Source organism: Electrophorus electricus, unplaced genomic scaffold (assembly GCF_041902795.1).
Source record: "Electrophorus electricus isolate QZ-2024a unplaced genomic scaffold, ASM4190279v1 Scaffold116, whole genome shotgun sequence".
Taxonomy (NCBI): domain Eukaryota; kingdom Metazoa; phylum Chordata; class Actinopteri; order Gymnotiformes; family Gymnotidae; genus Electrophorus; species Electrophorus electricus.
In genome coordinates, this window is record NW_027658398.1 from 199,600 (window position 1) to 212,099 (window position 12,500).

General features: G+C 54.3%; 1 non-coding gene across 1 annotated transcript; it reads left to right on the top strand.

The window, feature by feature from the left end:
- Nucleotides 1-9,825: 9,825 nt before the first annotated feature.
- On the top strand, nt 9,826-11,664 carry LOC145654063 (18S ribosomal RNA). Its single transcript, XR_014120294.1, has one exon. It is a non-coding gene; the product is annotated as an 18S ribosomal RNA (ribosomal RNA).
- Nucleotides 11,665-12,500: the final 836 nt, after the last annotated feature.

Sequence of the window (12,500 nt, forward strand, 5' to 3'; positions counted from 1 at the left end):
TTTAAAGGCACAAAGTGATTGAAGTGTGCCCAGGCCCAGAGCTACTTTGCTGTGCATGACTGTGGTTGACCTCTTGGCCCTGGAAGTCTGGTGGTAGTAGTAGTATGATTTAAAGGCACAAAGTGATTGAAGTGTGCCCAGGCCCAGAGCTACTTTGCTGGGCATGACTGTGTTTGACCTCTTGGGCCTGGAAGTCTGGTAGTAGTAGTAGTAGTAGTAGTAGTAGTAGTAGTATGATTTAAAGGTACAAAGTGAATGAAGTGTGCCCAGGCCCAGAGCTACTTTGCTGGGCATGACTGTGTTTGACGTCTTGGGCCTGGAAGTCTGGTAGTAGTAGTATGATTTAAAGGTACAAAGTGAATGAAGTGTGCCCAGGCCCAGAGCTACTTTGCTGGGCATGACTGTGTTTGACCTCTTGGCTCTGGAAGTCTATTTCTAGGCTTATATAAAGGGTCAAACATCTTGAAGTGTGCCCAGGCCCAGAGCTACTTTGCTGGGCATGACTGTGTTTGACCTCTTGGGTCTGGAAGTCTGGTAGTAGTAGTAGTATGATTTAAAGGCACAAAGTGATTGAAGTGTGCCCAGGCCCAGAGCTACTTTGCTGTGCATGACTGTGTTTGACCTCTTGGCTCTGGAAGTCTATTTCTAGGCTTATATAAAGGGTCAAACTTCTTGAAGTGTGCCCAGGCCCAGAGCTACTTTGCTGGGCATGACTGTGTTTCACCTCTTGGGCCTGGAAGTCTGGTAGTAGTAGTATGATTTAAAGGCACAAAGTGATTGAAGTGTGCCCAGGCCCAGAGCTACTTTGCTGGGCATGAATGTGTTTGACCTCTTGGGCCTGGAAGTCTGGTGGTAGTAGTAGTATGATTTAAAGGCACAAAGTGATTGAAGTGTGCCCAGGCCCAGAGCTACTTTGCTGTGCATGACTGTGTTTGAACTCTTGGGCCTGGAAGTCTATTTCTAGGCTTATATAAAGGGTCAAACTTCTTGAAGTGTGCCCAGGCCCAGAGCTACTTTGCTGGGCATGACTGTGTTTCACCTCTTGGGCCTGGAAGTCTGGTAGTAGTAGTATGATTTAAAGGCACAAAGTGATTGAAGTGTGCCCAGGCCCAGAGCTACTTTGCTGGGCATGAATGTGTTTGACCTCTTGGGCCTGGAAGTCTGGTGGTAGTAGTAGTATGATTTAAAGGTACAAAGTGAATGAAGTGTGCCCAGGCCCAGAGCTACTTTGCTGTGCATGACTGTGTTTGAACTCTTGGGCCTGGAAGTCTATTTCTAGGCTTATATAAAGGGTCAAACATCTTGAAGTGTGCCCAGGCCCAGAGCTACTTTGCTGGGCATGACTGTGTTTGACCTCTTGGGCCTGGAAGTCTATTTCTAGGCTTATATAAAGGGTCAAACTTCTTGAAGTGTGCCCAGGCCCAGAGCTACTTTGCTGGGCATGACTGTGTTTGACCTCTTGGGTCTGGAAGTCTGGTAGTAGTAGTAGTATGATTTAAAGGCACAAAGTGATTGAAGTGTGCCCAGGCCCAGAGCTACTTTGCTGGGCATGACTGTGTTTGACCTCTTGGCTCTGGAAGTCTATTTCTAGGCTTATATAAAGGGTCAAACATCTTGAAGTGTGCCCAGGCCCAGAGCTACTTTGCTGGGCATGAATGTGTTTGAACTCTTGGGCCTGGAAGTCTGGTGGTAGTAGTAGTATGATTTAAAGGCACAAAGTGATTGAAGTGTGCCCAGGCCCAGAGCTACTTTGCTGTGCATGACTGTGGTTGACCTCTTGGCCCTGGAAGTCTGGTGGTGGTAGTAGTAGTATGATTTAAAGGCACAAAGTGAATGAAGTGTGCCCAGGCCCAGAGCTACTTTGCTGGGCATGACTGTGTTTGACCTCTTGGGCCTGGAAGTCTGGTAGTAGTAGTATGATTTAAAGGCACAAAGTGATTGAAGTGTGCCCAGGCCCAGAGCTACTTTGCTGGGCATGAATGTGTTTGACCTCTTGGGCCTGGAAGTCTGGTGGTAGTAGTAGTATGATTTAAAGGTACAAAGTGAATGAAGTGTGCCCAGGCCCAGAGCTACTTTGCTGGGCATGACTGTGTTTGACCTCTTGGGCCTGGAAGTCTGGTGGTAGTAGTAGTATGATTTAAAGGCACAAAGTGATTGAAGTGTGCCCAGGCCCAGAGCTACTTTGCTGGGCATGACTGTGTTTGACCTCTTGGGCCTGGAAGTCTGGTAGTAGTAGTATGATTTAAAGGTACAAAGTGAATGAAGTGTGCCCAGGCCCAGAGCTACTTTGCTGGGCATGACTGTGTTTGACGTCTTGGGCCTGGAAGTCTGGTAGTAGTAGTATGATTTAAAGGTACAAAGTGAATGAAGTGTGCCCAGGCCCAGAGCTACTTTGCTGGGCATGACTGTGTTTGACCTCTTGGCTCTGGAAGTCTATTTCTAGGCTTATATAAAGGGTCAAACATCTTGAAGTGTGCCCAGGCCCAGAGCTACTTTGCTGGGCATGACTGTGTTTGACCTCTTGGGTCTGGAAGTCTGGTAGTAGTAGTAGTATGATTTAAAGGCACAAAGTGATTGAAGTGTGCCCAGGCCCAGAGCTACTTTGCTGTGCATGACTGTGTTTGACCTCTTGGCTCTGGAAGTCTATTTCTAGGCTTATATAAAGGGTCAAACTTCTTGAAGTGTGCCCAGGCCCAGAGCTACTTTGCTGGGCATGACTGTGTTTCACCTCTTGGGCCTGGAAGTCTGGTAGTAGTAGTATGATTTAAAGGCACAAAGTGATTGAAGTGTGCCCAGGCCCAGAGCTACTTTGCTGGGCATGAATGTGTTTGACCTCTTGGGCCTGGAAGTCTGGTGGTAGTAGTAGTATGATTTAAAGGTACAAAGTGAATGAAGTGTGCCCAGGCCCAGAGCTACTTTGCTGTGCATGACTGTGTTTGAACTCTTGGGCCTGGAAGTCTATTTCTAGGCTTATATAAAGGGTCAAACATCTTGAAGTGTGCCCAGGCCCAGAGCTACTTTGCTGGGCATGACTGTGGTTGACCTCTTGGCCCTGGAAGTCTGGTGGTAGTAGTAGTATGATTTAAAGGCACAAAGTGAATGAAGTGTGCCCAGGCCCAGAGCTACTTTGCTGGGCATGAATGTGTTTGAACTCTTGGGCCTGGAAGTCTGGTAGTAGTAGTATGATTTAAAGGCACAAAGTGAATGAAGTGTGCCCAGGCCCAGAGCTACTTTGCTGTGCATGACTGTGTTTGACCTCTTGGCTCTGGAAGTCTATTTCTAGGCTTATATAAAGGGTCAAACTTCTTGAAGTGTGCCCAGGCCCAGAGCTACTTTGCTGTGTATGACTGTGTGACCTCTTGGCCCTGGAATTCTGGTGGTAGTAGTAGTAGTATGATTTAAAGGCACAAAGTGAATGAAGTGTGCCCAGGCCCAGAGCTACTTTGCTGGGCATGACTGTGTTTGACGTCTTGGGCCTGGAAGTCTGGTAGTAGTAGTAGTAGTAGTAGTAGTAGTAGTAGTAGTAGTATGATTTAAAGGTACAAAGTGAATGAAGTGTGCCCAGGCCCAGAGCTACTTTGCTGGGCATGACTGTGTTTGACCTCTTGGGCCTGGAAGTCTATTTCTAGGCTTATATAAAGGGTCAAACTTCTTGAAGTGTGCCCAGGCCCAGAGCTACTTTGCTGGGCATGACTGTGTTTGACCTCTTGGGTCTGGAAGTCTGGTAGTAGTAGTAGTAGTATGATTTAAAGGCACAAAGTGATTGAAGTGTGCCCAGGCCCAGAGCTACTTTGCTGTGCATGACTGTGTTTGACCTCTTGGCTCTGGAAGTCTATTTCTAGGCTTATATAAAGGGTCAAACTTCTTGAAGTGTGCCCAGGCCCAGAGCTACTTTGCTGTGTATGACTGTGTGACCTCTTGGCCCTGGAATTCTGGTGGTAGTAGTAGTATGATTTAAAGGCACAAAGTGAATGAAGTGTGCCCAGGCCCAGAGCTACTTTGCTGGGCATGACTGTGTTTGACCTCTTGGGCCTGGAAGTCTGGTAGTAGTAGTATGATTTAAAGGCACAAAGTGATTGAAGTGTGCCCAGGCCCAGAGCTACTTTGCTGGGCATGAATGTGTTTGAACTCTTGGGCCTGGAAGTCTGGTAGTAGTAGTATGATTTAAAGGTACAAAGTGAATGAAGTGAGCCCAGGCCCAGAGCTACTTTGCTGTGCATGACTGTGTTTGACCTCTTGGGCCTGGAAGTCTATTTCTAGGCTTATATAAATGGTCAAACTTCTTGAAGTGTGCCCAGGCCCAGAGCTACTTTGCTGTGCATGACTGTGTGACCTCTTGGCCCTGGAAGTCTGGTGGTAGTAGTAGTATGATTTAAAGGCACAAAGTGATTGAAGTGTGCCCAGGCCCAGAGCTACTTTGCTGGGCATGACTGTGTTTGACCTCTTGGGCCTGGAAGTCTGGTAGTAGTAGTAGTAGTAGTAGTAGTAGTATGATTTAAAGGTACAAAGTGAATGAAGTGTGCCCAGGCCCAGAGCTACTTTGCTGGGCATGACTGTGTTTGACCTCTTGGGCCTGGAAGTCTATTTCTAGGCTTATATAAAGGGTCAAACTTCTTGAAGTGTGCCCAGGCCCAGAGCTACTTTGCTGGGCATGACTGTGTTTGACCTCTGGGGCCTGGAAGTCTGGTAGTAGTAGTATGATTTAAAGGCACAAAGTGATTGAAGTGTGCCCAGGCCCAGAGCTACTTTGCTGGGCATGAATGTGTTTGAACTCTTGGGCCTGGAAGTCTATTTCTAGGCTTATATAAAGGGTCAAACTTCTTGAAGTGTGCCCAGGCCCAGAGCTACTTTGCTGGGCATGACTGTGTTTGACCTCTTGGGTCTGGAAGTCTGGTAGTAGTAGTAGTATGATTTAAAGGCACAAAGTGATTGAAGTGTGCCCAGGCCCAGAGCTACTTTGCTGGGCATGACTGTGTTTGACCTCTTGGCTCTGGAAGTCTATTTCTAGGCTTATATAAAGGGTCAAACATCTTGAAGTGTGCCCAGGCCCAGAGCTACTTTGCTGGGCATGAATGTGTTTGAACTCTTGGGCCTGGAAGTCTGGTGGTAGTAGTAGTATGATTTAAAGGCACAAAGTGATTGAAGTGTGCCCAGGCCCAGAGCTACTTTGCTGTGCATGACTGTGGTTGACCTCTTGGCCCTGGAAGTCTATTTCTAGGCTTATATAAAGGGTCAAACTTCTTGAAGTGTGCCCAGGCCCAGAGCTACTTTGCTGTGTATGACTGTGTGACCTCTTGGCCCTGGAATTCTGGTGGTAGTAGTAGTATGATTTAAAGGCACAAAGTGAATGAAGTGTGCCCAGGCCCAGAGCTACTTTGCTGGGCATGACTGTGTTTGACCTCTTGGGCCTGGAAGTCTGGTAGTAGTAGTATGATTTAAAGGCACAAAGTGATTGAAGTGTGCCCAGGCCCAGAGCTACTTTGCTGGGCATGAATGTGTTTGACCTCTTGGGCCTGGAAGTCTGGTGGTAGTAGTAGTATGATTTAAAGGTACAAAGTGAATGAAGTGTGCCCAGGCCCAGAGCTACTTTGCTGGGCATGACTGTGTTTGACCTCTTGGGCCTGGAAGTCTGGTGGTAGTAGTAGTATGATTTAAAGGTACAAAGTGAATGAAGTGTGCCCAGGCCCAGAGCCAGGCCTGGGCAGCAGGGGGCGCTCCTGGCCATGCCCAGCGAGTTTCGTGCGAATCGGACCTGGTCCGGAAGAGATACGAAGGGAAAACTCATTACTCGTCGGGGTGGCACATCCAGGCTCTCGACCCTCCCAAAGCGTCCGACCAGGGTGCACCCTGCCGGGCATGGTTAGCCGCCAGCCCCCTTCCTGGAGGTCTGGTTGGCACGGGGTTTTGATTTTTCGGTTTCATATCTCTGGGCTCCTTGGGAGCAGAAAGTCGGTTGAGGGCCCTTTGGAAAGAGCCGGGGCTGCCGTTTAACGCTGTCCAAGCGGCAGGCGAAGCGCACCCACCGTTTTTACGCTATGATTTTTTAAAACCGCCGGGGCGGCAAACACAGGGCCGGTCGGGTTTGAAGACGAATATCTCTTCGGCCCTTGGGAGGAGAGAAGCAGCGCGGGTCACCTTTGAACGCGCTCGCTGCCAGGAACGTCTGGCGTAAAAGTTTCGTGGGAATCGGACGTTCCTAGGCTGAGAAGCGAGCGCCCGCCCTCGGGCGGTCGGGGGCCCCTTTCTCATTCCCCGTCTGGGCTAAAAATACGAGGTCAGACCCGATGGACTCGGGAGACTGGAGAGTACCAGGGAGACCCTGGAAGCAGGCGACCCGACCCACGCTTCGCTGTCTCCTCGGCCCTCGGGAGTAGAAGCGCGGGGACGGTGGCGTGGGCAGCAGGGGGCGCTCCTGGCCATGCCCAGCGAGTTTCGTGCGAATCGGACCTGGTCCGGAAGAGATACGAAGGGAAAACTCATTACTCGTCGGGGTGGCACATCCAGGCTCTCGACCCTCCCAAAGCGTCCGACCAGGGTGCACCCTGCCGGGCATGGTTAGCCGCCAGCCCCCTTCCTGGAGGTCTGGTTGGCACGGGGTTTTGATTTTTCGGTTTCATATCTCTGGGCTCCTTGGGAGCAGAAAGTCGGTTGAGGGCCCTTTGGAAAGAGCCGGGGCTGCCGTTTAACGCTGTCCAAGCGGCAGGCGAAGCGCACCCACCGTTTTTACGCTATGATTTTTTAAAACCGCCGGGGCGGCAAACACAGGGCCGGTCGGGTTTGAAGACGAATATCTCTTCGGCCCTTGGGAGGAGAGAAGCAGCGCGGGTCACCTTTGAACGCGCTCGCTGCCAGGAACGTCTGGCGTAAAAGTTTCGTGGGAATCGGACGTTCCTAGGCTGAGAAGCGAGCGCCCGCCCTCGGGCGGTCGGGGGCCCCTTTCTCATTCCCCGTCTGGGCTAAAAATACGAGGTCGGACCCGATGGACTCGGGAGACTGGAGAGTACCAGGGAGACCCTGGAAGCAGGCGACCCGACCCACGCTTCGCTGTCTCCTCGGCCCTCGGGAGTAGAAGCGCGGGGACGGTGGCGTGGGCAGCAGGGGGCGCTCCTGGCCATGCCCAGCGAGTTTCGTGCGAATCGGACCTGGTCCGGAAGAGATACGAAGGGAAAACTCATTACTCGTCGGGGTGGCACATCCAGGCTCTCGACCCTCCCAAAGCGTCCGACCAGGGTGCACCCTGCCGGGCATGGTTAGCCGCCAGCCCCCTTCCTGGAGGTCTGGTTGGCACGGGGTTTTGATTTATCGGTTTCATATCTCTGGGCTCCTTGGGAGCAGAAAGTCGGTTGAGGGCCCTTTGGAAAGAGCCGGGGCTGCCGTTTAACGCTGTCCAAGCGGCAGGCGAAGCGCACCCACCGTTTTTACGCTATGATTTTTTAAAACCGCCGGGGCGGCAAACACAGGGCCGGTCGGGTTTGAAGACGAATATCTCTTCGGCCCTTGGGAGGAGAGAAGCAGCGCGGGTCACCTTTGAACGCGCTCGCTGCCAGGAACGTCTGGCGTAAAAGTTTCGTGGGAATCGGACGTTCCTAGGCTGAGAAGCGAGCGCCCGCCCTCGGGCGGTCGGGGGCCCCTTTCTCATTCCCCGTCTGGGCTAAAAATACGAGGTCGGACCCGATGGACTCGGGAGACTGGAGAGTACCAGGGAGACCCTGGAAGCAGGCGACCCGACCCACGCTTCGCTGTCTCCTCGGCCCTCGGGAGTAGAAGCGCGGGGACGGTGGCGTGGGCAGCAGGGGGCGCTCCTGGCCATGCCCAGCGAGTTTCGTGCGAATCGGACCTGGTCCGGAAGAGATACGAAGGGAAAACTCATTACTCGTCGGGGTGGCACATCCAGGCTCTCGACCCTCCCGAAGTGTCCGACCAGGGTGCACCCTGCCGGGCTAAGAGAACAGCCAGGTGAACCCTGGAGGTTCCGAACTCCAGACCCCTGGACCCGACGGCTCAGTCCGCCTCAGGTGCACTACAGAGGTCCTCGGGCTGTCCCTGAGTGCATTAAAACGGAAATCAGAATTACTCCCCCGGGTGGCACTTCCAGGCTCTCGACCCTCCCAAAGTGTCCGACCAGGGTGCACCCTGCTGGGCATGGTTAGCCGCCAGCCCCCTTCCTGGAGGTCTGGTTGGCACGGGGTTTTGCAAATAGGTCCCGTCGGGTATATGGGAGAGCAAAGAGAATCAATGGGGTCCAAGCACTAAATTCATCCAGTGGCGTTCTCTGGAAGCCCAAGGGGAGTCCGAGGGGTGTTCGGCCGGCAAGGGGAGCTCTCCCTCGGACACATGATCAAACGCCTGTCCCCTACCGGAAAGTGGTGTGCTCTGGATGCCCCCCCCCCCCCCCCATCCCCCGAGGGGGGTGCTTATCCCGCGAGGGGAGCCCTCCTCGGGTTAAGTGAACCATCATGCCGATTCCCCTATGGAAGTGGGCACATCCAGGCACACAGTCTGCTTTGCTCTCCCCGACCCGAGTGCGTCTGTTGGGCTGAGTGTACGCCCAGGCAACTGGATCCAATGGCTCAGTCCGCCGCAGCGTGCTTCGACGATGGGTCGTACAGCCATGCCACCAGGGTGGGCGTGTTTGTAAATGTACCAGTGGATTCTCGTCGGCCTGCCACATCCATGGTATCGACCCACCAGGCCTGTCCGACCAGGGGTTGACCCTGGACGGGCACGGTCTGTGGTTTGGCCCTTGTCCTAGATGAAATCGGGCACGGGGTTTTCTGGCCAGGTACCATCGGGTTACTGGGAGAGCGGCTTCGGTCTCCAGGTGAGACCAATGGTGAAGCAGCACGAGGCAATGGAGAGCATGCAAAGCGATGGGGAAGCCATGCACGGCAATGGCCACGAAAAAAAAAAAAAAATCACCACGGAAGGAACGTGAAGAACAAGGAGGAGTGTAGTGACACTGCCCAAAGCTGCCCGGTGTTGCAGGGGTCTATTGGTGTGTTGCTTCCTTGTTTGGTAGAGTGGAGTACCAGACCCGCCAGGGGTAGGCAAACCATTCCCCCTACGGTAAGTGAGGAGCCAGCCATTTGACGAGCGGGTGTCCACGTGTACGGGTGCGAGCGCTATCCCCCCACACGGGGTTAGGCCACGGCCTTAGGTGGACGTCTGCCGACCAGCCCCGGCTGATCCAGAACTTCTGATGTGGAGAGCGGTTTTGACAGATCCTCCCTGGTTCTAGCGGGTCAAGCCTCTGATGGGGGGTGGGGGTTATTTGTAACCCATCCCAGAACTCTCTGGGGGAGACTCAGACGGCCAGTCTGTCTACTCAGTTGTCCTATACTGGTGTCTGTGGTTTGGGAGGAAGGGAGTGCCCTGCTTTGTTGGCCTCCTCTTCAAAACTACCTGGGCCCACGAATCACTCTTCTTGGTTACATCACGAAACGTAGGTTGAGCGAGGCTAGGGGGGAGGGAATTCGACGAGGTCTTTCCCTTGTCCCCCCACCAGCGGCCCACGAAAATCAAAACGGCGTGAAGAGAGGGAACGCCGAAAGCACCTGGAGTCGGCCGTCCGCACCTCCGGAGGAGGTGGACGGGGTACGGTGCGGGCATGACCGGATGGGACAGCTTTGCATCAAGGTGAGAGGTCGGCGTCCGAAGGCCAGAGGGCGGTGCGCGAGCACGTTTACACTGGCCGCGGAAGCTGTCCTGGGTAGCCCTGTATGGCGTCTGGACCTGACGGCGCACGCACTTACAACCCGCTGCTTCCTAGCCCCCGGAAGGGGAGGCGGATGTCACTCGTGGTTCATCCCAGACCACGGTGCAAACTACCTGGTTGATCCTGCCAGTAACATATGCTTGTCTCAAAGATTAAGCCATGCAGGTCTAAGTGCACACGGCCGGTACAGTGAAACTGCGAATGGCTCATTAAATCAGTTATGGTTCCTTTGATCGCTCCACACGTTACTCGGATAACTGTGGTAATTCTAGAGCTAATACATGCAAACGAGCGCTGACCCTTCGGGGGATGCGTGCATTTATCAGACCCAAAACCCATCCGGGGGGCTCGGGCCCCCCGGCCGCTTTGGTGACTCTAGATAACCTCGGGCCGATCGCGCGCCCTCCGCGGCGGCGACGTCTCATTCGAATGTCTGCCCTATCAACTTTCGATGGTACCATAGTCGGCTACCATGGTGACCACGGGTAACGGGGAATCAGGGTTCGATTCCGGAGAGGGAGCCTGAGAAACGGCTACCACATCCAAGGAAGGCAGCAGGCGCGCAAATTACCCATTCCCGACACGGGGAGGTAGTGACGAAAAATAACGATACAGGTCTCTTTCGAGGCCCTGTAATCGGAATGAGCGTATCCTAAACCCATGGGTGAGGACCCATTGGAGGGCAAGTCTGGTGCCAGCAGCCGCGGTAATTCCAGCTCCAATAGCGTATATTAAAGTTGCTGCAGTTAAAAAGCTCGTAGTTGGATGTCGGGAGTGGGCTGGCGGTCCGCCGCGAGGCGTGCCACCGCCTGTCTCAGACCCTGTCTCCCGGTGCCCCCCGGATGCCCTTGGCTGGGTGTCCGGACGGGGCTCGGAGCGTTTACTTTGAAAAAATTAGAGTGTTCAAAGCGGGCCCGCTTCTCGCCTGAATACCTGAGCTAGGAATAATGGAATAGGACTCCGGTTCTATTTTGTGGGTTTCCTGAACCAGGGCCATGATTAAGAGGGACGGCCGGGGGCATTCGTATTGCGCCGCTAGAGGTGAAATTCTTGGACCGGCGCAAGACGGACGAAAGCGAAAGCATTTGCCAAGAATGTTTTCATTAATCAAGAACGAAAGTCGGAGGTTCGAAGACGATCAGATACCGTCGTAGTTCCGACCGTAAACTATGCCGACCCGCGATCCGGCGGCGTTATTCCCATGACCCGCCGGGCAGCGTGAGGGAAACCACGAGTCTGTGGGTTCCGGGGGGAGTATGGTTGCAAAGCTGAAACTTAAAGGAATTGACGGAAGGGCACCACCAGGAGTGGAGCCTGCGGCTTAATTTGACTCAACACGGGAAACCTCACCCGGCCCGGACACGGAAAGGATTGACAGATTGATAGCTCTTTCTCGATTCTGTGGGTGGTGGTGCATGGCCGTTCTTAGTTGGTGGAGCGATTTGTCTGGTTAATTCCGATAACGAACGAGACTCCGGCATGCTAAATAGTTACGCGGCCCTCCGCGGTCGGCGTCAAACTTCTTAGAGGGACAAGTGGCGTTCAGCCACGCGAGATGGAGCAATAACAGGTCTGTGATGCCCTTAGATGTCCGGGGCTGCACGCGCGCCACAATGGTTGGATCAGCGTGTGCCTACCCTACACCGAGAGGTGCGGGTAATCCGCTGAACCCCATTCGTGATGGGGACTGGGGATTGCAATTATTCCCCATGAACGAGGAATTCCCAGTAAGCGCGGGTCATAAGCTCGCGTTGATTAAGTCCCTGCCCTTTGTACACACCGCCCGTCGCTACTACCGATCGGATGGTTTAGTGAGGTCCTCGGATCGGCCCCGCCGGGGCTCCTCGCGGGCCTTGGCGGAGCGCCGAGAAGTCGATCAAACTTGACTATCTAGAGGAAGTAAAAGTCGTAACAAGGTTTTCGTAGGTGAACCTGCGAAAGGATCATTAACGGGTAACGCTGTCCGGCGTGCCTCCTCTCCCGACCCCCTCGACTTCGCCGTCCCCCCGCGTCGGGGCCCAGGGTCGAAAGGGTCTTCGGGGTTGCTGTTACACGTGGTCGCTTGCAGGTCAGGCTGGACAGAAGGCATAAAGGAGGAGCCTAGTCCCTCCCACCCCTTCCTCGTCCTCCGCCTCTTCCTCCGCGTCGTCCTTCAGCACCCCCCCCCCGCAGGCCCCGGTATTCTCTGGGTTCCAGCGCGAGAGACGCGTCGTTCAAAAAACTCGGCGTCCCCGCTCGTCGGGCGAAGGCCGGTTTCCCCTCACCTTGCCGGCAGGAGAAGCGCCTGCGAGTCGAGCGGGTCGTACGGGTCCGTCCCGCGCCCTCCCTCTCGCTCGCACGGCCGCTGCCTCCGTCCACCGCGAGGGGTTTTCCTATTTTGTTGTCCTTGTCATTCATCCCCGTCCCCTTGCTCGCTGACGAGCGGACTTTCCGGGGGGGGTTGCGAGCGCTGCTCCTCGTGGGGCAGGCCATGGCCCTTCCTGTGTTCGTCCGCCCACCGGCGTCCTGGGGCGTGGTGGTGGTGGGTGGCGCAGCCGGTTCCCCTGCTTCTCTCTCTCAGAAAGGAGTCTCAGGGGGACCCCCGGCAGGTACCTAGGGCTTGGCCCACGCTACGTGAGTTCCACCCCTTTCGAGGGGTCGGACGGGGCGGGCGCGGAGGGCCGCGGTTCAAAGACTGACTCGTCTGCCACGTGGGGCGTGTGGGCAAAGCGCAACCCCGCGCCCGTTTCAACACTCGCAGACGGGGGCGCCTGACCGGTTGGTGAAACCTTTTAAACCTGTCTTT